Below are 26,196 nucleotides of genomic sequence, written 5' to 3' on the forward strand. Positions count from 1 at the left end.
TGTACTCGTTTGTTGGCATGGCAAAAATGCAAAGTTATCACAAAGTGCTAACAACTGCAAAAAGTGTACAAACTTTGAACCCACCCAACCAAGGTGCAGGAAAAGGCAAAAATATTGAAGGTGGACCCCGATGCATCCCAAATTTCCTAAAAAGGCAGTTTCTTACCTTGGGCCATGTGCCAAATGTTACCCTGGATAACCACATAGGTTTGCAGCCACTGCCGCCACCCAAGGACAATTAAGTATAACAGAAGCTAATACAGATTATGTGTGCATGCAATTTGTGTACCTGCATTCCGAAGGGTGCATCCTCTATTCGCATGAGTGCATAGGCCAGTGCTATGAGGTAATGCATATGCCCCTGTTTCGGCGCTTTACCAGCGTGGCCACAGAGGCAGCCAGACTTTCATGGGGCACACAAACTATGTAGTGCCACCTAAGGCAGGGTGTTGAGTTAGGGCAACCTCCATAGTGGACCTATGAGAAGTTGACATGGTGGTTGCTACATACAGATGGCTGCAGTCACAAACTGCATCTGCTAGAGGCAGGCCTGGCTTATAGCATGAGCAAGCTAGGCCCCTGCTCAGAGCCCTGCACTTCACAGGGGCGCAGCAGTGACTGCAATAGTCTTCCTTCACCCTAGCTTCAAAGAAAAGTGCGCTTAAGCAGTTTTTATGAAGGCTGCTAGTGCCAGTGTCCTCATTCGGTTTGTTTTTCTTCCCATGGAGCTCTTTAACCTTGCCTTGCCTCTTCACCTTCCTTAGTTATAGTTAAGAAAACTTTATTTATTTTTTCTATATAAACCAAACTTAAACGACACAGCCTTAGAAATTCTAAAGTTATAGTTACACCTTAAATTTCTAATGTGTGCACCACGTTTAAATTATTATAAACTAGTTGGGTAGAGTGCAGTGACATAGAGTGGAATGGGGTATAGGATGGTGGTGTAGAATGGAGTGGTGTAGCGTGGAGTGACATAGACTGGAGTAGTGTACAGTGGAATAGCAAACGCTGGAGTGGCATAAAGTGGAGTTGCATAGATGGTGTCCATTTTACCAACTATGGAAACCACATCTTCTTTTCAAACCAGATATGTTGGCTTATCTAACACATCTAAGCTTATTTTCTTTTCCATGCAATGAAAGGCACTTGTAAGAGGCACCCTGAACTATATATATATTATAATTTAATATTATGAAATATTTATTTTTCAATTTTACTGGTACCGCTGTAGTACCGGAGCACTCCGTAAAAGGATTGAACAAGCGGTATCACTTCCCAGTATTTATTTTATTTATTTATTCAGAGTTTTATATAGAATGAACATGACCCATGGATATCAGAGCGCTTACCAATTACATAGTAGCAAACAAAAATTACGATAAAATAGGGATAACGACAAACGAATCATGAGGACACATTGTTGATAGTAATAACCAGGTCAATGCAATCTACTTGGACTTGACAATATTACATTGAGGACGTTATAGGCAAATAGTTAAACACATGTTCAATATGTGATGAGTCTCAGCTAGAAGGACGTTCTGTAATGCACCAATTCAGGATCAAAGTTGTTATGATAAAGCTAGAGGGAGAGAGCAGAGTCCATGACTAATGGACTGCGAGGCAACCTGGGTTAAGAGATTACCAGGATTGAGTTCAGTCGTTAGCTATGGTAGGAATTTGCTCATAAGGAAAATCTTAGTTTTCTTCCTTGAAGGCAGAAGTAGAGTTCATTTTTCTGATGTGGCAGTAAGTGAATTCCAGATTCTAGGGTCAGCTCCTGGAAGACTCTGTCATAGCTTTCCTTCGTCTGAATAAGAGCAGTTTCAGAACTAGCTCCCTGGCGCTCCGAGATGGCCTGCCTCCTCCGAAATCTTGATTTTATTTAGCAAGATTGTTAAAAATTGGGTTTCTGGTTGGCCACGGTATGCACCTAAGCCAGGCAGAACCCACCACTCTAGTCAGGGCAGGGGAGTTTCACACCAAATATAACCCCTGCTCACCCATTTGATAGCTTGGCGGAGCAGTCAGGCTTATCCCAGAGGCAATGCCTAAAGCATTTGCCTAACACACTCACACAGTAGTGACACACTAGGCACACCACAAAAGAGATGTGGTGCAGTGACGTGGCACTTTACATGCCACGTTACTGCAGCAGTAAACTGCCAGCGCAGGCCCTGCAGAGGCAGAGGCCTGGGACAGGTTTAAAAGGCTACTTTGGTGGGTGGCGCAAGAAGCGGTGCAAGCCCACTAATAGCGTTTAATTCACAGGCCCTGGGTATATGGGATCCCACTGTACAAGGGACTTATAGGTAAATTAAATATGCCAAACAGGTGTAGATCAATCTTAACAAGTTTACAGGAGATGGCACATGCACTATAGCACTGATCAGAAGTGATAAAGTGCTCAGAGTCATAAAACCACCAACACCAGGTCAGAGAAAATACAAGAGGAAGGCAAAAAGGTCTGGGATGACTCTGCAAAAAGGGCCAATCCCAACAAAGATACATCAGTGTTTTGTGGTGGAGAGCTTTGTGAGTAATGCATGCCAGGTTAAGTTGAATTCTGGCTACGAATGGTAGCCAGATCAGAGGCTTCAGATGAGGATAGATGTGGTCAAATTTTTTTGATTCTGTTAATAGTCTTGCTGCAGTGTTAAGCGAAGTTGTTAGAGGAGCAGTGGAGATCTTGGGTAAGCTTGAAAGTGTTGTGGAACCATATTCTATACTAGAAATGACTACGTCCAGTACTGCCAGTTTGAGGTCTGTATATGAAATGAATGGTTTAGGTTTTGTAAGATAGGTCAGGTAAAAGGGGGAGATTTTGGCCATTGAGCTGTTGATGTTTAAGTTCTTATCAAGAATAATACCACAGTGTATTACACTGACTCATTTGTTCCTGTACGTTGCACCATTAGTAATGCAGACTATTTCATATATTGTTACTGCACACATTCAAAGTCTATCATAAGCAACATGAATGCTGTTTCATTTTGGAAAGTTTTGGATTGTGTTTTACCATTGCAGTACTGCTGTGATACTACAGCTTCTACAGATATCACTAACTTATTTTGCCTTAAAAATGACCTACTACTGAAACAATTCAATTCAAACACACAGAAGGATCATCTACACATCGTAATGTATATTCATGCCAAATTTAATTACAATTGGTTCAGCGAATGTTGTGCTGTGTGAAAACAAATGCAATAGAAAATTGCATTGGGAACCAAACCTCCTGTGGGACCACACACTTTTTTGCCCCCCCCCCCCCTCTTGATGAATCACTGAAAAACTTTGCATCAACCACCATTCTAGAAAGATGAATAGGTCTGCCAACTTTGGAGGAGAATTGTCAAATGGGTGCAGTCAGTAAGGGACAAATTTCTAAGAAAATCCTATCTCTGGTAACCCTAACCATATCTACAGAGTGGCTATTGCCTCTCTGTTTTCTGTTTTTACACACACACACACACACACACACACACACACATATATATATATATATATATATATATATATATATATATATATATATATATATATATATATTCAAGTTTATTTTATTATGTTTTTGGCTCTCAAAAGAGGGCCACATAAAACAATCACATAGCTATACACCACTACATACAATAAAAATCACAATAAAAGCCGATTGGAGGATCACAACATGAACACTGGGCGAACAATCATCAAACAACATCTCCAGGGATCATTAATAAATATCTAAAAATCCCTTAAAAAAGTTAAAAATTTTGAAGCAAAACATTTCATTAGGTGGACAATAAAGGGCTTGAAAGAAAGTATTTACATTAAGAATTCCTAATTGTAGACAAATAGATTTTAACCATTTAGAGCGCAATGGACGTAATGCTGGACAAATAAACAAAACATGATTTCGGTCCTGCACTGCCTTATTACAAAAGTTACATACTGGAGATGTCCCATACCACTTTGCTAAAAGTGAATTTAAAGGAAGCAAATCATGTCTTAAAAGGTACCATAGCCTTCGGACAGGGGCAGCTCTAGGTTCATGGTGGCCCTGGGCAGGGAGCGTAGGTAGGGGGCCCCGGGAGAGGGGGTCTGGGCGGGGCGGAGCGCGGAGGCCAGTGAAGAAAGGGGGTCAGGGTGTTTGGAAGAGGAATAGAGCCAGAGGCCACCAAATCCCTGCCAGGGGCCGCCACACAAATATGTATCCATCCTCAGAGGATTATTATATTAAGGATATATATTGATGTGGTGGCCCCTGGGGTTTGGTGGCCCTGTGCAGGTGCACAGCTTGCACATGCCTAAGGCCAGCCCTGCTTCGGACTCGACGAGGGATATTCCAGGAAACATACTGCTGGGCCTGCTTTATTGAATACGTGCTTAGGAGTAAATCACCACCCTTCTTTTCGTGTAGAGCAGTCATATCCATTTTAAAACAGAGTTCCCAAGATGCGTGTTTCAGCTGAGACTTTAGTTGAGAAGGAGAGAGTAAAAACAAAGTACTTTCATCCAACTCTAACATTGCTACCGCTTTTCTATTTTTTTTTACTATTAGTGAAAACTTGTTTAAATTGCCTAGCAGTTCCTTTTTAATATGTGCCCGTAAGGAACCCGATTCACTTCTGGCCAAACAGGCCACCCATCTTACAAGCGCAATCAACCCCTGTACCCAACAGCTCCGAAGGCCAAATTCCAACCTGCATGCGGTCACAGAGCAAGCTGTATTAAAGGAAGAAATTCTTCTTAGTACCTTTCCTTCCATTAACTGCAAAAAAACCCAATGCCTTAACTCCACCAGTTCTATTCCATAAAGCAGAGTTGCAGGGATTTTTGCTCTATACACTTCCAAAAATCGAGCAAAGTGTCTTTTCCCTGTAGCAGAATACAGGGAACATAACCCCATACCATGAGTCAATGCTTTACGCGAATTATGTTAAATATGGGGTTTTTCGCTTAGGTTTGCCGAGAATATTTTACCTAAAAAGGTGTAAGTTTTAACCACCTCTAGTCTCTGGCCTCCTATAGCCCATCCGAAGTTTTCAGACCTACATTTTTTTCTTCCAGTAATGCACATGATTTTGCTTTTGGAAGCATTAATCTTCATAAAATGTGCTTCTGTAAATAAATGTAAAGCTTGCAGGCGATTAGACAATCCCTTCGGAGTTAAGTCTAAAATGAGGATATCATCCGCGTACATTAAAACAGAAATGGATGAACCTCCAACTACCGGGGCTAAACCATCACATGCAGCAATCGAAGCAGGTAGATCCGCAATATATAATGAAAACAACATGGGGGCCAATAGACACCCCTGTTTTAATCCATTCAAGGATGGGATAATCTGTGAAAGACCCCTTTCTCCGCCTTGTAGCACCTTACACCAGGTATTCGAGTGAAGGGATCTTACAAGTTCCAATAGATGGGGCGGCATACCCAATACAGCAAGCTTTCTCCACAGCGTCGGACGGTCCACCTTGTCAAACGCTGGGGAGAAGTCTATGAATGCCGCATATACGCCACTTCCTCGCACTCGTGCATATTTGTCCACAATCACTTGAAGAGCTGTTAAATTATCAAGTGTACCATGCTCTTTACGGAACCCAGTCTGTTCCAATGGTAAAATACTATTTGCCTCCACCCAATCAGTAATTAATATTAGAAGACACTTAGCAAAAACTTTTCCGATAGCATCCAGAAGAGCTATCAGACGGTAGTTCATGGGTTTGTCCCGCTCTCCCTTCTTAAATAAGGGTATTAATATACTTCCCCTCCAAGATTTAGGAACTGATCTAAGTGAAAAGCAGGCTTTAAACAAAGGGAAAAGAATCCTGCTCCAAGAAATGACATCCTGCTTCAGTACTGAAATGGGCAACTCGTCCGGACCCATTGCTCCGGAAGAGCGCATACTCTTAATCGCCGAAGCAATGGATCTCTCAGATGGAGGATCCATAGTATACCCACTGTCCAAAACAAGGTCACTATCCTCACCCTCTACGCCATTTGACGCATACAGGTTCGATATAAATGAGATCCAATCATCTTCAGGGATAGAAATAGGAGTAGGGGAAGTTCTTGAACCACATCCCTTACCAATTATGGACCAGAATTCTCTAGATTTTCCATAGACAGAAGCCTCCCTTAAACTAATCCAGAGTGAGTCTTCTTTATCTTTTTTTTAACTTTGCTCTCACTCTGGTCCTCCTTCTTTTTAGTAAGGATAACTTATTAGCAGTTTCCCTGGATCTAAAAAGAAATTGTTGCCTCACTAATTTATTTATTTCTTTATTAAAGGGCAATATTAAACTAGGAACAAAAATCACTTTCCTAGGATATCTAGGCTTCTTTGCAGTCGCAGTAAGCTTCTTCATAAAGTTTTCAAAGTGAAAGAATTCCTTACCCTGCCATTCTTTTAGTTCAAGTAAGGTTTGTGCAAGAATGTTTTGCAAACCCTTCATAATAGTAGGGTTCCAGAAACATCTACCGGACTTACAGAGAAGAGAAACTTCTCTATTACTTAAAGACCAGGAATCAGTGACCGGAGGTTGTATTGAAAGAGTTATACTGGTCACGTTATGGTCGCTCATAGGTGTTTGAGAGACCATTATATCCTGAATAAAGGAGAAAGTGTCATAATCCGTAATTACATAGTCAAGGATGGATTCACCCTTAGGGGACCTATGAGTAAATTTAGCAGGGGTATCAGAAGGCATTCTACCATTTACAATTAACCCCTCTAGATAGCTAAGTTCTTCTAACAATATCTTTCCTCTTTTGCTAGTTTTTATTTTATTCGGAAAGATAGATTGGGGTATATTATATGCCTCTTCTTTAGACTTATTTCTAAACAAGTCTATGCTTGAGTTAGAAACTTTGCTATTCAGATCGCCCACAAGTAGAAGATAAGGGGGCTGGTCAAGCTCTAATAATTGTTTAACGTAAGAAAACATTTGCTTCAATACAGTATTAAAACCATCTTCAGGCGGAATGTATGCATTAATGATTACCAGGGAAAACTGGCTACCTACACAGGCTAAATTATTAATAGTTATTGCTTGAAAAAGGTTACTTGTGTCAACATAATGGGAAAATTGCCATTGTAATGAATTAGACAGGAGGCATGTAATTCCCCCTTTTGCGTGACCTTTTTTCGATGGCGTAGCTGCTGCCTCAAGCACAAAGTAATCTTTCCCACCATACAAAATATTTTTACACCAGGTTTCTTGAATGCATATCACATCCGCATTTAGAGTAAATAAAAAATCAAATTTCTCCGGTCTATTATATAACCCTGCTGCGTTCTAGGATATGACTTTTAATTGACTGCTAAAGATGTTGAAACAGTCTTGGATTATCCGTAATATTATTAGACAAAACTCCTGGAAGCCAGTTCCACCGATGATTATCCTCTGTTGTAGGAGCAATCAGGTTCAAGGGGATAGGTAGAACCTGAGAGACCATACGTTTACCTCTTGAGACCCAGATTTTTAAATCTTTATTGGATGTGGACAGATCTTCCTGCCTAAAGCCCAACTTTGTGGCCCCCTCTCTAGGGAAAATGTCCTTTCCAATATGGAAAGAGGGTAACACATCAATCCCTCTACATTGGAACAATTCCGCCTGTTGTAGTACAAGATTAGCTATTATTTTAGAACAGAATTTTGCCTGTACACGTAGCCCATTTTCGTACCCTACTAAAGAAACCAAGTCAATGTCACTCGACTGAATTAGTTTTAAACGTTCAATATCCTTAAAACAATTAAGCAGCCATGACCTGTTTAGGTATAAGTCAGAGTCAAATAAGGGCAGAAAGTTCAAAGTTACGGTATCCACATAAGAATTAGGAATTTTAAACTGTACAGAAGGAGAATTTGTTGCAACATCCATCGGCAACCGAAAGATAGGCGCTGATGGATTAAGTGCCCCTGATGCAACAGGAATAGTTCTGGTCACCTCTTCGGTTGGAGCAATGGGCAATAATCCATAATCCTCTTGATAAGGGGCTCCCCCAACATTGGCACAAACATCAAGAGGACATTCAACTACAGAGCCAATAGTGCAGACAGCAGCCTTATTAGAAAAAGTGTCCAATAAAGAGTTTTCTTCAATGACTACAACATCATGCTCTTCTGTATTTAAATGTTTTTGGAAAATAATTTGCCTCTGTCTTTTTTTCTTGTACTTACGAACAGGTTTCCTATTTTTCCCTTTGTTCTTTCTGCTTTTTTCTTTATCTTTTCCATTTACATCAAGATTTACTTCAGGCTCCTTTTTATCAAGGGTGAAAATTGGGAATAACTCATTTCCAGCGTTTAAGTCCACATCCAACAAACTTTCTTCCTTTAGGATGGGTTCTGATACCTTCATACAATTTGAAACAGATGGAATAGGCATCCCTGAGGACTCATGTTTGTCAACCACTTCTGGCGTACCCGCAGGAGCATTTTTTCCCAATAAATTACCGCTATCCAAAACATTCTGCAAGACAATCTCCGGGGCGGGAGTAGTACCATTTTCTGTGCTTTTTGCCGATAATACTTTCAATATCTGTGTCACTGAGTCCAAGATGCAATCAGAGCTCCCAACAAATTTGCCCAATAAAAACAATATGGAAGCCAATAAATGTTCTAGTGCTATCAAGGAATCAGAGATAGGTCTATCGTCTTTGGGAAACTCAGGAGCGGTGAAGGGGCAGATACCGGATAGATTAAGTGGTGGGCTCCTAGAATTATTCTGCATTGAAGGAATGTCATTAGATGTTATAGAAGGAGTACTACAATATAGCAATAATCCTGACGGCGTGGCCCCATTTGTTGTCTTACTGGGATCAGGGTGTTTCAGATTTCCATCCTCCATATAGCGGCCACACAATTCAAGGTTGATACTGGACAAAAAAGACTCTCCTTTTATAGCCACGTCAGGACATTCTGCACCATTAGGAATATTAGGTAGAGGGACTTTCGTATCTGCTATCCTATTATCAGGATGCTCTCCCCCTACAGTGCATACTGAGAGATTAGCAGCAATATTTAGTGGCAGGGGAGGCAGGATGTTTACAGAGGCTGGCTCAGGGTTGGAATCTTTCTCTACATCAGGTGGTGCACCCACCAAAGGCACCATCTCAGAACCAGCAACAACCGGGACTTCCAAAGACTTATCAGCGGGTTTTTCCCATAATTTCAGTAACTGCATCTGTCCCTTCAGTAACACACTGTTGTCGAATTTATTCCTCAGGGGGTTAGATCTGGTTTTTATACATGACCTCCCCCCTAAAACTCTTCCAGAGCGTAATTTCTTTGCAGTCATCATAAACGGAGAAGTAACCAAGCAGCAGGATATTGTTCAGAAGAGATATATATAAATAACAATAACTAGTCCATAAAAATGAATCATTGGAGAAGTAGACAATAGTTACTCTGCCAGTAATCAGAGATATCTCCTTCAAAGCGACACACCTCAAATCATGGAAATAGCTAACATGCAAAGAAAATGACGGGGCCGAGCCCAGCCTACCTCGGCCACCGAGGGCCACAGAGGGCCCGCCCTTTGCCCGGGCTTAGCCCCGGGCGCTCCCGCGACGCGGGTGCTGCCGGTGGTTTTGAAGGCGCCTCCGGGCGCTCCTGCGTCACTTCCTGTCCCCGAGTGCTGGGGCACCTGGGAGATGTAGTCTCCCTCCGCTCGGCGGCCGCGATTGAAACAGCGGCGGCGGGAGGGAGACAAGTTGAGCAAGCGGCGAGTCCTTCGCTTGAATGGTAAAGGCAAAGTGAGAGTCCAAAATTGCCTCGCATAGAAATTACCTCCCTGGTCACAGCCTTTGCATGTCAGTTGCTGTTTTCTAGTGCCGGCTCACACCTCCTAGCACCAGCACCTGCTTTAACAGCCGCAGTAGCGGTTCTCTCTGCCTCAGCTCCGGGGTGGCTCCTTACGGCGGCTGGACCAGCAAGTGTGGCTTATATATATATGAACACTCCTGGTACACACGTTCCTTCTCCCAAGAAAAAACCAGAGCAGGAACGTGTGTACCAGGAGTGTGCATATTTAATGGGTTGGCGACCCTGCCGAGTGCCCGCCGCATCAAGAGGCTTAAGCAAGCCACAATTTGGTGTTTGGATATTAATATATATATATATATATCCAATTCAATCGTTCAACACTCCTCCTGGGACAAAAACGATGCCACAGCCACTTAATCCTTTAAACAGCGTGTTTAATAAAGTAAAGTGCCACAATCATTCCACCTGAAAGGAGCACACAAGTATGATTGAAACCAAGACAATAGTAGGAGAACACTAGCCCACTGGGGCGTAGAAATCGAACTACAATTGGCGCGACAATAGTAATGAAAACACCGACTACCAATACTTATGTGACAAGGTACCCAGAGGCCATTTTTAGCCCACTTGGGCATAATGGAATAGGTGTTGAACATTTGTGTTGCCAATACCAACAGATTAATTGTGTACTTTAACAAGTACGGTGTGAAATTGCTCACGTTAAAATGAGAATTATCTCACAGCAAACACAATGGCACTAATACAGAAATGTTCACAGTGTGAACAATAACGTTTTATTCAAATACGAGTATCACAATGTAAAGACTCCTAAATTGCACCATTATGAATTGAGATGATGTAATCTCCTTTTTCATGTAAATCAACAAGAATTGAATTCAAAAGCATTCCGAAAGTATTTCCAGCTCCGGTTACCACTTTACTGCCGTGATGTATAGTCTGTTTTCACTATTGACTATCAGGAAGTGAAACAAACCCATTGTATAAAGATGTATTTTTTTCATGCACTTGCACTCGTGACAAAGGAGCCCAGCTCCGAAACGCGTCGAGTGATTGTGGCACCTTACCAACTTTATTAAACACGCTGTTTAAAGGGAAAAAAAAGGAGTGATTGTGGCCCTTTCCAACTTTATTAAACACACTGTTTAAAGGATTACGTGGCTGTGGCATAATTTTTGTCCCAGGAGGAGTGTTGAACGATTGAATTGGATTTCTGGGGTCCGTGACCCCGCCGCAGCCCACTGCTGAAAAAAGAGGCTGGGGCACTACGCAAAATAATTGCTTTGGATATATATATATATATATATATATATATATATATATATATATATATATATATATATATATATATATATATACTACTATTATAAAGAGAGAACAGAAACCTTTAGGCAAGGTAAACTCGGGAACCACAGCGCCAATCCACACACCCAATACATTGTTGTAATCCTCAGGGTGTGTAGATGGACATAGGCTGCATAAAATAAAAAATAAACGTAAATTAAAAAATTAAAGTTTAAAAATAAAGTAGTCCCCTAAAACAAGCGCCGGCTGCGACGTAGCGCTGACCGCGACCTACACCTGCGTGATGACGACAGGCGGGGAGGAGCGGTGACGAGCGGCGAGGAGTGACGTGCGGCGAGGAGTGGCACGGCGGCTCAGGTAAGGCGAGGCGGGAGGCGGTCCAGGCAATGTCGGGGCGGGCGGGGGCCCGGGAGTGGGGGCTAAGTCCGGAGCACGGCTGAGGTAAGGCGGGAGGCAGGCGGGCGGGAGGCGGGAGGCAGGCGGGCGGGCAGCGATATTGGCAATGTCGGGGCGGGCAAGAGGGCGGGGGGCCTGGCCGGGACTAAACAAATGCTCAAAATGCAGCCCCCAGCCCCCTTCTGCCCCCGGGCAACGCCGGGGCGGGTTGCTAGTATATATATATATATATATATATATATATATATATATATATATATATATATATATATATATATATATATATATATATATATATATATATATAAAATATATATATATATCAACGCTGCGTCAACTTCCTTTGCTTTTCCAAAAAAGTCAAGCACTCCCAGGGGGTAGCGTAGTCAGTCTTTATTCAGCAAACAACCACCAAACCGGCGCGTTTCGGAAATACCTTCACCAATTTTAGTTTCTATTCTTGATTGTGTGTATCAAAGGTTATATTAGGGTGAGAGGAAGTCTGCCACTCTCTCATAAGGATGATATCATAATGATATCATCAGTGATGTCATTTGAGATGTCATCAGTGATGTCTCTGACCATGTGATGAGTGATGTAATATATGACGTCATCAGCAGTGCATTGCGGGTGCGCGAGTTATAGTTTGCTGAACTAACTATAACGGGGGAATTTCAATGGTTTTGTATGAGTGAAATGTCCAGCTATCTATAACGCCCCTGATACATATGTTTTTTTCTGTGAATTTCTAAGGTTTTTTAAATGCTGAGTCATAACTATAACGTGCCTGAAACCTATGTTTTTTTCAGTGAATTTCAAAGGTTTTTTAAATGCTAAAATTTTCACAAAAATGGACATACCAATACCAGGTACCACTACCTTTTCAATAATTCCAAAATGCTCATTTCTAACTTTAACGTAACTGAAACCTAAGATTTTTTTAGGTGAATTTCAAAGCTTTTTTAAATGCTAGTGTCTAACTATACCTACAGAGGTAGGACATGTGAAGAAAGAAGAAAAAACACACAGAAAGAAGAAACAGAAATGCAGAAAGTAGCAACAGAAGTCCTCAAAGATGAAGAAAAGTGCAGGAAGAAGGAAGACATGCAGAAAGAACAAACAGACTAACAGAAAGAGGCCTTGTTGCAAAATCATCCCGTACCCTCAACTTTTTCAGATGGGTACTGGTGGTAACTGACTCTGACTAACCAGTCCTAGAGCCAGTGCTATGCTAAAATACACTTAGAATACAGTTAAACACCTTCATACACTAGGGAACACTATGCGTTGGGGTATGCCTGTTATTAGCATGACCTCCTCTGTAAGTCCTTAGTATATAATAGGGCAGGGGGATTAAAACAACCTCTTAAAACGCGCCACAGGGCGCGTTTGAACACTAGTGTAGGGAGGGAGGTGGCTGAGCTGACGTGTACAAACACGCCCTGTGGCCGTTTTAATTTGGGGGATGAAGTCCCCTTGAATCTTGAGTGTTCCTTGGGTACAACTAGCCCATCAGGTATCTCTAGTTAGCACTACAGAGCTGCGTTGCAGAGAAAATGGGCACGGCCTGGACCACCTCTCTGCAATGCAGCGCAGTGGCGCTTACTGGAAGCACCTGGTGGACTATTTGGCCTCCATGGGTCCTCTTGATTGAAGGGGAATTATTTCCACAACTTAAAACGCATCATAGGGCGGTTTTGCACTTGTCACTTCAGGCCCCGTCCCCTCCCTTCCCCACTGTGTAAACACGCCCTGTGGCCATTTTAAGTTGGGAGATTAACTCCCCTTGAATCTTGAGGGTCCCTAGGTGCAAATTAGCCCACTAGGTACATCCATTAAGCACCATTGCACAGAGGTGTAAAAAGGGGCACGGCCTGCACCACCTCTCTGCAACGCAGCGCAGTGGCGCTTCCTGGAAGCACCTGATGGGCTAGTTGGCCCCCAGGGTCCCTCAGGATTGAAGGGGAAAAATTTCCCCAACATAAAATGCGCCACAGGGAGTGTTTGCACACGTCACCTCAGGCCTTGTCCCCTCCCTTCCCCACTGTGTAAATGTGCCCTGTGGCCGTTCTAAGTTGAGATCTTAAATCCCCTTGAATCCTAAGGGTCCCTAGAGTCAAACTAGCCCACTTGTAGCAGGGTTTACCGTTCTCCCACAGAACTGTGCACAGAGATCTAGAACCTGGGTGAATGAGGGTGACCCAAAACTCACCTTAGTATCAGAAATCCCCTTACCGAGCTAGCTACAGTGTCTCATTGGTCATAACAAACTCCCAATGACTTAGACAATCCAGAACATGAACTTAGGGTACCTCAGGTATCGTGGAACACATAAACACTCTTTCGCTTTATAAACATTTCAAACCACAACGGGGAGTAAAAGAACACACGTTCAAGTTTGAAATATTTATTTTTCAATGCAAGGTTCTCAAACGCAGTATCTTATATAATACCAACATACATATTATAAAAATCTGAGTTATCAGCATAGTCACTAGTCCATATTAAGCGAACGGTGATAGCATATTATAATGCAAAAATCTATAGAAATCTGTATCACCTATATTTCGCGCACCATATTTAGCATACTATATTATATCTAAGAAGGTCTCATTTGGGTTTTTAGCAGGGCGGGCCCATACCTCTAAATGTCAGCAGAAGAAGATCACATCATCAGCTACCAACTCTCTCCATGCGAAGCACCATCAAGTGTGTTTTTGCATTCTCAGTAACTCTATCTTAAACCCGCGTAGAGCCCAATGTTGGCAGCAACATTATTTGTGTTATGTCTAATGTGGTGCGAGGATCAGGCCTCCCAGCAACCTTGTGTTAGGTTATTCTTAGAGGCTATAGATTTCAGTGTGCAGACAGTGTACCAAGTGTACCAGGCACGACTGATATCAGAGCAATAACATATTATTCTCAATAAATCACATCTTTCATCTAGGTTGAAAGCTACAATAATAATTATGTGCCGTGTGCAAACTGAAGCCGAAGGAAAATATGTCGTTTAAACATTTAATAAACTCATGCTAACTTAACACAAAATATAGAAAAGCATTAACTATATGACACCCCCCCAATGATCCGAGGACGGTCAAGAAACAAGCCAATAATATAATAAAGGCATAACATGAAAGCAGAGTTCAATAATATTGAGCCAAGCTAAATGTGTGTATATGTATATAAAAAAATATGTATGAATGCCTACAGTGGCCAAACAGAAATGTAAAAAAATCTCGAACTTGAGGCCTAACATAAAAGCACGGGCCTAGAACATATGAGGTAAATTGTCCGTAAGAAAAATGGCACCATTCAGAATTACTAAAAAGTCACGTGCCCGTATAGTGAAAGTCTCCAAAGCCACTCATGGGTGGATAGAATATGCAAAATAGGTAGCCACAGCCTCCAACATGAAATCGCTGTCATCATCCGAAAACAGTTCAGCCATCCAATTAAGCAATGGGAAAGAACATACGTGCTCCTCCAACACCGAACCCTCTAGCAACATCAGAGGACAACTCGGTGGGTTCTCAAGAACGCTATGTGCCAGAAACCCATGCGCCACTGCGGGGATGTCCCACTGACCCATTAGTCCATGCATCGCTGCCAAGGCCATAATCCTTTCGCCAGAACAAATCAACTCGTGAGCAACTACGGGGCCCATCAGGTGATTAAAATCGACTTCAGGAGATAACGGCAAGCAGAGACACAAATCAATGGCCCAGTCAAATTCGCAGCTCAGGCAATGAAACACAGGCTGGACACATGGAAATAGGAAAATCGAAACGATAATCCAAATGCCGTGCTTAAGGTCGCAAGCGGCAAGGTGCCATAGTAATCAAGCATCCGGTTGCGAAACAGTGTCTGTCAGAAGGGGCTGAGCGGCTTCTTGCGCAGGATGGGCATCCATGTTTTAGGAAGCAAAATAACACCAAAACGCCTGCAGCTAAAGCCAGCAAAACAGGAAATCCGCCAAACAAGCTCAAAAATATTGAATGGAAGAAAGCAGGGATAACACCAAAAATCTTTTCAAACGTAGTCACGAGACCACTGCTTACCAATTTAAAAAAATGAGCTAAGCCAGACGTGGAGGAGGCATTAAAGATCTGATGTACTAATTCGCAGAAATGAAACGGCAAGTCAGTATTTAAAAGTGCCTGCACCTCTGTGCGTGTGTTAGCTATGTGAAGGACATAAGTTTCATGGGCCGAGCTCAGGGCCACTTCTTTTTGAGACAAAAGAGCCCTTATTCGGCTCAAACCATTGAACTCCGCTCTCAAGGTTGGGATGTGCGGCCAGATGGAAACATCTGAATTCCCATGCGTGGGTGGATATAACACGTTCTTTCAACACACCACCCGTTCTGATACAGTAACCACATAGGCGATACCGACCATTAACCCACAACACTCCTCGTTATTCAAAAGTAAATAACTACCGTTTGTCAATAAAGTAAATGTGGGAACTATTGCAGGAACCGGTGTGCCTTTTAAAACACAGGCTAAATTAGGCCGGTCCTGATTACAAGAACCATGCAACTGGATGTGTCTGCATACCAGCGAACGGTCAGGTACTGTGTACATTCTTCACCATTCAGATTCACTTCCTTTCTATCCTTCAGGCATCTGTACATGTATGGTAAAGACCATGCCTCATGTAGGAAAGCACTGCCTAGTGGTTCATATCTCCCTATTGCAATATATCGCATACAATTAGTAAATTTATATAAAGCAAAAGGTAAAGTAATAACACCATGGATAAGCCATGTAGCAGCAGCTGCCTCAGCTACAGAAAAGGGCAAAGATTCTAACTTTTCAATGTGCAACATAGAAAACGATGCATCTCGCATGGAAAGCATGCGCTGCTTGTCAGTCAAATTAAACGGGTCAAATAAGGATGATACGTTCATGTAACTCCAAGGAACGCGACCAGCTTTCAGAGTCTGTAGTGTCCATGCAAATTGCATTACAGAACGCAACTGATTTTGTCCATGGTACAATACAGACACCTCATCATTTACAATGTCAACCACAGAAGAGACAATATTGTTCAACGTGTAAATTCGGGAAGAAAGCATGTTAATACTGTTATCGACAACTGCAAGCACTTTTTCCAAATTTGCTTGGTCAATCGCTCGTAGGCGTTTAGCAGCCTCAATTTGTGAAAACTTCCAAATTTCATTGTAAACTGCATAAATCCACCGTTTAGACCTACCCTTAGCTGGGCCTTTTATAAAATCATTCAAATCCACGTTTTCAGTTAACTGAGACAGATGTAGTTTAACTGCAGCTAAAGTGGAATGTTGTAACCAATTCTGACACAGTTTTCCCACGGAATTAGTGGTGACAGTATAATCAGTTTCAAAACAGGGATCAGGTCTGACTTGTGTGAACCCTTCAGCCAAACCCAGAAAACGATGTTGGCAAGAATCAGCACTTCTTTGCCACATCAGCCAACCCTTTGGATCCAAACTGGATATATTAAAGGATGAATTGGGCGATAGAGCTTGTAACTCACGAATGGACAATTCAGTATAATTACCCCATCCTGAATATTCTTCCAATTCGGGAATAATTGGTGCATTTAATTTTTTAGAAGTAGCCAATCCCAAGCATGTTGTTTGGAAAATGGATGAATTTAGAAACAACATGTGATTCGGGATGAGACATGCACAATGCAAAGCCTCAGTGCCTTGTACCTGCCAATCTTTGGTACCCCAAACTGATTTAAGGTCAATTGTTCCTTTCCAAAACTCGTAGCCATCTACAGCTAATCTGTCTAGAAAGGACTTCGAATACAGCATTTTTGTATCGGTAAGTCTAACTTTGGACATGGACTTTTGTGTCATTTTGAAATAAAATGACTCAGGATTTGATTGATTAAAATCCGTAAAATAAGAATATTTTTTCAGAAATGTACTGGAGCTGCCTCCCAATGGAGCAGGGCAATGTTCCCACTGTGTGTAATTTACAGCAACCCTCCTGGAATTCGTTTTATGTAAAAAATGATTACCATAATGTTGAAAACAAAACAAATCACCATAATTAATAGAATCTAAATATAAATCCTCAGCATCAAAGGCAGCATAGTATTTCAAATCAGAGAATAATGCTTCTACGGCCTGAATATCCCAATCATCAGAACGTATATTTTGTTTAATCACATCCCCCATGTTTACTCTAAGCACATTCGGAACATTAATCACTTCAGTGGGCCCATGTATTTGAAATCTAACAGCATCCCACACAATCCCATCAAGGACAGGCCAAGCAGTAATGTTGACTGTATTCAAGTTTCGTTTCAGTCTGTGTGCTGAATGTGAAGAGGAAAGAGGGGCCAATGTTCCATTAAGGTACCGAATTCCTGTTCTTTCTTTAACATAGTGGCCATCGATCAGGCGGAAAAAATAAAACACAAAACCAATTGACATAAAAAGGTAAAATGAAAATAGAATCAACCAAATGTATGTCCAAGGGGGAATCAAAAAATGTTTTTTAAATAAGGTGGCATATTTTGCAACAGTTGAGGGTTTCTTTGAAAGTTCCGAAACAGAGTCAAAAGAGAATCTGGACTGGTCGGCCAAACGAGTCTGCAAATCTGGCATAGATAAGTCAGCAGGATAGGTGTAGTTCAGCTCATCAATGTTAATCCCAGGAATAGTATTTAATAAAGGACTGGATATGGCAGGCATCTCGAGGGACACCTCCTGTTCTGCACCAGAAGTAATAGCCAGCACAGAATGCCTCACCATGGAAGGACAGGATATAGCCGGTGTCATGCTATGAAGAATCGGCCACCCTGTGTGTCTTGACATTGTCAATAGAAATAAATCTGTTTTCTTTACGACCTGGAAGTGGTGGTAATATGACTGTTCTTGTGCCCTTCACTCCAAGAACTCGAACCGGTGCACGATATGTGGGACCAAACTCTTTCTTGTTATCGATCTTCTCTCGAACCAGTTCTCCAACCTGGGGTAGCCAGCCAACTACCGGGATCTGCAACGCATTATCCGATGTGGAGGGCAAATGTTCCTTTGCTAGACTGTCTCTGGTCTTTTGTAGATCCTGTAAAACATTGCAATGTTCCTCTACGTCAAAGGCCGTGGCCTAGGCCTTGCAGTCTAGACCGTCGAGGTTAGGGACGTACATCTTGATACCAAAGAGCATTTCGTATGGGGTCCGCCCACCCAGAGACCTTCTAGGGAGATTATTAAGCGCACGCTGCACGCCATTGAGGTGGGCTAACCAGTTTCTGCCAGTGCCTATAACTCGAGGTGTCAAAGATTGTTTTAAGTCACGGTTCATTCGTTCAACTACACTATTTCCCTCGGGTCTGTACGGAGACAAAAACTTGACTTGGACCCCCAACGAAACCATAGCATCCTTATACGCCTAAGAGGCGAAAGCCGGACCCTGGTCCGAATGGAAGGTACCACAGGCAAAAATCCCTACAAAGACTCGCAAATCCTTAATGACAGTCCGTGAATCAGCGCTCCGATGGGGCCATACCCACACAAAGCGTGTGCATGAATCAACTACTACTAAGATGTACTTATACGCAGTATCAGAAGAAAAAGGACCGCAGTGATCTAAATAAACGCACAGAAGTGGTTTATTAGAAATGTACAACTGTGTCTGAGGCGGACGCGCAACAGTTGAAGGTTTAGTCTGCTGGCAAATGTCACATTGAAGGACAAAATCGCGCGTCTGTTTGTACAGTCCCCGCCACCAGAACCTCTGTTGTAGCTGAGTTACAGTGGCCGAGACGCCCGCATGCGCAGACGCCACACCTTCATGAGCCGCTGTAATCAAAGAAGCCCTGCGATCCGAGTTGGGAATTAAACGTTCGCCAACTTCAGGAATTTTCACATAAGGAACCTTATCGGGACTTAAGTGGTATATGTATTTAGAAGGGAACCCCGCAGGATATTTACTTCCCTTCTCAGTAGCAGCAACCGCTGTCAAGATGTCATCATCTATCTTACTTTGGACCTCGTGACTGCTGCAACTAAGTATTTCGATACTGCAGACTTCGCTGCCTCATCAGCAAGCGAATTTCCGACAGCGTGGACCCCCACGCGCTGGTGGCCAAGAGTATGAATTCCAAACACGAGTGGCAACTTCTCTTTGAGTTCTGCCACTCGGACCCAGATCATTTTATGTTTTATAGTGCTACCTTTGGAATCACGAAATTCATTCTGAATCCAAAAGAACAAGTTCTCATTGTAAGACTGGACACAGTAGTAAGAGTCACTTACGACCAAAGTCGTCACACTCGGATCTGCGTACTCTAATGCAAGCATCAGAGCACGAAGCTCAGCTAATTGTGCGGTGCAGTCCCCAAGCGTCTGCGTGTGCACGACACTGGACTTGAACTCATCGTTCACCATGGCACCGGCCACAATGGCGCAAGCGGAAACGAAGGCATGTTTAGAGCCATGCGCAACCTGCGCCGAACCATCAGTGTATATGATGCAATGGAAATCCTTCAACGGCCGCATTGCTAAAGGAGCAGGATGAACAAATTCATACTGTAAGAACTCCTGCGACCGTAAAGTGGCGTCAAAAATAAACGTGACATCCTGGGATGACAAGGATGCAGCCCATTGAATCCACCGAGGGTGCAAAGCTTTAGAATTTGGTACACTGGCTTTCGTAACCGCCTCCAAAGCAGGACACGGGGTAACAACCAACATGCGTTTTCCCTGTGACAGGGCACGTTCTTTGAGAATTGCCATCTGCACAGCCGTCAAAACTTTCTCCACAGTGGAAAATCGCAATTCAGCCGAAGTGTACAAGTGTGACTTGTAAGCCATAGGTACTGTATCTCCTTCATTAAAAGTTAGGTACGTGAAACCTACCGTCCCTGGGACAATTCTTATCACCAGGTTGGTCTGATTATCACGAGTCTGTGAGTATTCAGAAGCGAGCAAGTCAGCTTGCAAAGACTGCAGAATAGCCGAATGCTCAGGCAGCCAGCATGATTTGGAAAAAGATGGTTGTATCAAAGCATACAAAGGCTTGATACGCTGGGCATATTCCGGAATGTATGTCCTCCCGAAATTCAAAAAGCCCAGTAAAGATTGCAATTTTTTCAGTGTTGTCGGAGAGTGCAACTGAGCGCACTTCTCCAGGAAGTGAGGAGCCAAGCCTTTTCCTTCATTAGTTAGTTCATAGCCTAGAAACAACACTGTGTATTCTGCAATGTGCGATTTTGCAAAATTAAACTTGTAACCCATGTCTGCAAAGTAACAAATAATACTGTTCACTCGACACAGATGCTCCCAAAGTTCGTCGTCTGTGAGATAGATATCATCCACATAGGAACAAGCATCTGGGTCGACCCTCTCCAACAGAGAGACAATGCGTGCGGAAAATACGCCAGGACTATTCTTATAGCCCATTGGAAGACGCCGAAACTTTTTTGGGACACCGCCGCATGTGAAAGAAGTCCATTGGGAACTTAAACTGTCCAATGAATGGGCATAAAAACCATTGGAAATGTCAAGCGTGGTTTTGAACCGCTTACGCACAAGACTATTTACAAGGGCCGAACCGTGAGTATTCTGTACTGCACAGTTACGGCAATGCGAGTTTAAATGCCGGTAATCCAAAACCAAACGGTAAGAACCGTCCGGTTTACAGTAAAAAGGGGGTTATTCATCGGTGACACACACGTTTCAATTACACCTTGATATTCCAATTGTTCAAGGATCGCTGCGACCGAAGCTTTGGCTTCACGACGTATGGGATATTGAGGTTGAGGCTGCGGCTGAGACCGTAAAGGAATCTCGTGGTTCGGGGACAATTTATCCCAGCCACACTGATTACGGTACACAGCCGGTGCAAGCGACAGAGCCCACTCTTCTGCAAAGTGCAGCGCTTCCACTCTCGAAACCGTGTTTGCGAAACTGGGGAGGATTACCTCCTCCCCTCGTGGAGCTGCGAGCACAAAAGGTGGGGGCCAGTCAGCCTCCGAAAGCAAAATGTCATATGTAGACGAAAGATTTTCCCAAAATACCCCTTTAACGGTATGCTGTATGTCACCTTCAATTAACAAGACAATTTCAAAAAGTCTATCAGGGGGAGCAACTCTCGTATCTGCTGTTTCAATCACAACATAAGTGTCAGTCGCTGTCACCTTCAGTAGTGGACGGAGGGCCTCTCTCACTATGGTAACTCCGCCCCGCTGTCCAGCAAGGTCAGAGCCCAAGTCAGATTCCGAAGCCTTGTTTTCACAATCTGGGGCATATCGATGCGCTGTCAAGGCAGCGACCTTCTTCTTGGCAAACTGCGGTCTCTGAGGCGTAGAGCCCTCCTGCTTGTCTGCACCGTTGCGCGGGTGGGTCTGACCACGTCCTTGCTGTCCACCCCGGCCCCTGCCGCCCCCTCCACCACCGGTTGACGGAGCCGATGAGTCCTGAAAGGAACGAGGAGAGCATTGGTCAGAAGCCTGAAAACGTTCAGGTGTCTTAATCATCGCGCGGTCGCGCAAATCATAAACACGTTCCGACTGCGCAGGCAACGTAGACGCAGGGCGCGAAACCGGTGTTTGTTGTTGTTGTTGTTGCTTACCCTGATTCTGTTTTTTAGGCCAATTTTGTTTTTTGGACTTGGGCTGAGCGTTCGCCTCCGAAGACTGTCCCTGGGGCTGCTTTTTCTCCTTATCAGAAAAAGTCTTAAGACCCATGGCATTGCGGCCAACCATTTTATAAGCCGCCACAATTATCCTTGCTAACTGACGGGGTTTGTCCGCGTCGGGAATCAACGCCAAGGCGTTAGCCACCTGGAAGTTCACTGCATCCCCCTTGACATTCGCAAGGATCAGATCGCAAACTACCTCAAAGGAGCCACACAGGCGCATACCCAACTCAACCGCAGACTCCGGTCCGTGATCATCCTGAACACGTTTAAGGACCGCAGACAGGTTGGACATAGACGGGGAGCCAAAGCACCTCGAATAGACTGCTGCAAAAGTCTTACCCCATGTTTCACAGTCAATAAGCTCAGGGGCCAAATCTTTCGGCAAACTAAGCGTAAGAATCCAGTGTTTTTCACCAGGATTAGTATTAGGAAACACAGCCTCCAGCTGGTTGAATTTCTCGGCAAGCCAGAAAGGAAAGTCATCCTTATCCTGGGGCTTCTTGCCCATTACAGAATTCACCATGACAGGACTGATTTTCAAACCAGCCTGACCTGCTTGAAGCTGCGCACCCCTAGGGGCTGCGCCTTGAACATTACGACTCGTGTAATGAACAAGTGCCCTAATCACTTCAATCGCGACCTCGTGAAGACGTCGCAGGTCACCCACGTTGCAAGTGGCGCGATTAGGGTGAGGAGTAAATCCAGCCAAAGCGGGCCAAGGAGTGCCCGGAATGGACAAAGGACCTAACCTCGGAGCGGTTAAAGCGTGTGGTAGGGCGCCACCAAACCAAACTCCATGCTGCCATTCATCAATAGGTACTTCCTGTGCTCTGTACGGAGCATATGCAACAGGTACAGGTGACGGAGTGTACGAGTGGAACACACCAGAATTTGCGTCCACTGCCGGAAATGTCACCAACGAATAAAATAGTTCGTACGGGTAAGCATGTTCCGCACTCACCACCAGAACCTCAGCCAAGCCTTCCAAAGGGACATCATAAGCCCGCAAATGGTCCCGCACCGCAATGCGACTATGCAGCCGGATGTCCACGGCTTGTTCCATGACTGCACAGGAACGTGAAAAAACAAAGATTTCTTTGTAGCACTACTGGGTAGTAATTCAAGGAAACCGTTTTTAGATAGATTCAAGCTTGAAAAGACCTATTTCAAAAATAGGTAGGTTTTTCCGACACCGCCGTTTTCCGGAAACGGGAATGAAGGGGTTAAGGTTTGAATAAATACTACTCGAGTGTCATGATATAAGGCCAACAACCGTTGGGCGCCATGTAGCAGGGTTTCCGTTCTCCCACAGAACTGTGCACAGAGATCTAGAACCTGGGTGAATTAGGGTGACCCAAAACTCACCTTAGTATTAGAAATCCCCTTACCGAGCTAGCTACAGTGTCTCATTGGTCATAATAAACTCCCAATGACTTAGACAATCCAGGAACATGAACTTAGGGTACCTCAGGTATCGTGGAACACATGAACACTCTTTCGCTTTATAATCATTTCAAACCACAACGGGGAGTAAAAGAACACACGTTCAAGTTTGAAATATTTATTTTTCAATGCAAGGTTCTTAAACGCAGTATCTTATATAATACCAACATACATATTATAAAAATCAGAGTTATCAGCATAGTCACTAGTCCATAGTAAGCGAACGGTGATAGCATATTATAATGCAAAAATCTATAGAAATCTGTATCACCTATATTTCGCGCACTCTATTTAGCATACTATATTATATCTAAGAAGGTCTCATTTGGGTTTTTAGCAGGGCGGGCCCATACCTCTAAATGTCAGCAGAAGAACATCACATCATCAGCTACCAGCTCTCTCCATGCGAAGCACCATCAAGTGTGTTTTTGCATTCTCAGTAACTCTATCTTAAACCCTCGTAGAGCCCAATGTTGGCAGCAACATTATTTGTGTTATGTCTAATGTGGTGCGAGGATCAGGCCTCCCAGCAACCTTGTGTTAGGTTATTCTTAGAGGCTATAGATCTCAGTGTGCAGACAGTGTACCAAGTGTACCAGGCACGACTGATATCAGAGCAATAACATATTATTCTCCATAAATCACATCTTTCGTCTAGGTTGAAAGCCACAATAATAATTATGTGCCGTGTGCAAACTGAAGCCGAAGGAAAATATGTTGTTTAAACATTTAATAAACTCATGCTGACTTAACACAATATATAGAAAAGCATTAACTATATGACACACTAGGTACCTTCAGTAAGCACCACAGAGCTGCGTTCCAGAGAGGTGTAATTACAGGCGTGGCCTCTTAACACCTGTCTGCAACGCAGCTCCCTGGCGCATATTGCAGATACTTGTTTTGCTAGTTGGCCATCAGGGACCCTCAATATTCAAAGAGAAGTAATACCCCAACTTACAATGCGCCACGGGACGTGTTTGCACAGTGGTGATGGAAGGGGGCGTGGCCTGAGGTGACATGTCTGCAAACAGGCCCTGTGACGCGTTTTAAGTTAGAAAATGAATTCTTTCTCAATCCTGTTGGTCCCTGGGGGCCAACTAGCCCACCAGGTATTTTATTTATTTATTTATTTTATTTTTTACATTTATAAAGCGTGAACAATTACCCGCAGGCGTCTCGGCGCTAAACAATTCGCATAACTTCAAGAAGTATTAAAAAGCTCGTGAAGGATTTGATGAATGTTATTGATCAAAAAGCCATGTCTTTAGATGTTTGCGGAACTGGAGAAGTGAAGGGCTCAGCCTAATGTTTTGAGGCAAAGTGTTCCATAATTTGGGTGCTGCCACTAAAAAGCGGCAGTCACCCCAAGACACTGTTTTGGATCGTGGGATCACTAACTGGTTTAGGGTGGTTGAACGAAGCTGTCTACAAGGTGTGTAGGGTTTCAGTTGGTCCTTCAGAAAGTGAGGTCCTTGATTGTTGAGTGCCTTATACACTATACATAGTGATTTAAACTTAATTCCGTTCCGGATCGTCAGCCAGTGGTATTCCTTAATGGTTTCGGATATGGCCTCGAATTTGGGTGTTCCAGAGAGCAGACGTGCTACGGCATTCTGTATTGACTGTAACTTCATCGTGACGCTGACCTTGGCATTCAGGAATAGGCCGTTACAATAATCGAGGGACGATAGAACTAAGGAGCTGACCAATGTTTTGGTCACTGCCTCTGGGAGGAAAGGGCTGATTTTCCTAATCATTCTAAGTTTGTGGTGGGCTGTGGTTGCTACTTTATTTGCGTGATCCATAAAATTTAGACCATCGTCAAAAATGACTCCCAAATTCATGACCTTAGCTGTCGGACTGGGAGGTGTTCCGAAGGCTGGTGGCCACCAGCATGATGACCAAGCTGGTGAGAGGGGTCCAAAAATAACTACCTCAGTTTTTTCTGAGTTCAGCTTGAGGCAATTTGTTGCCATCCAATCTCCGATTTCCAGCATTCCATTTTGGAAGCCTTGTGCCACCTTTCCTCCGTCACCTCCAGTATGCGCCAGGGGGGTGCGTTGCAGAAAGGTGTTCAGAAGCCACACCCCTTTATACAACACTCTGCAACGCAGCTTCGTGGCGCCTACTGGAGGTACCAGGTGGGCTAATTGGCCCCCAGGGACCCTCAGGATTGACAAGGAACTAAATTCCCAACTTAAACTGTGCCACAGGGTGTGTTTGCACACATGTGAACTCAGAACCCAACCCCTCCCTTCACCACTGTGCAAACGCACCCAGTGGTGCATTTTAAGTTGGGGGATTAACTCCCCTTGAATCCTGAGGGTCCCTGGGCTGCAACTAGCCCACTAGCAACCTCCACTAAGCGCCACAGAGCTGCGTTGCAGAGAGGTATTAAAAGGGGCGTGGCCTCAGAACACCTCTCTGCAAAGCAGCCCCCTGGCACATACTGGAGGTTCCTGGTGGGCTAGATGGCCCCAAGGGACCCGCAGTATTCAAGGGGAATTTGTTTCCCATCTGCAAAAGCGCCAGGGGGCGTGTTTGCAGAGTGCTGAAAGGAGGGGGCGTGGCCTCTGGCGTGATGGTGGTATTTCTTTTTTTTTTAAGAAGGTGGGCTGCGTAGC

Source organism: Lissotriton vulgaris, chromosome 7 (genome assembly GCF_964263255.1).
Source record: "Lissotriton vulgaris chromosome 7, aLisVul1.2, whole genome shotgun sequence".
In the NCBI taxonomy this organism is placed as follows: Eukaryota; Metazoa; Chordata; class Amphibia; order Caudata; family Salamandridae; genus Lissotriton; species Lissotriton vulgaris.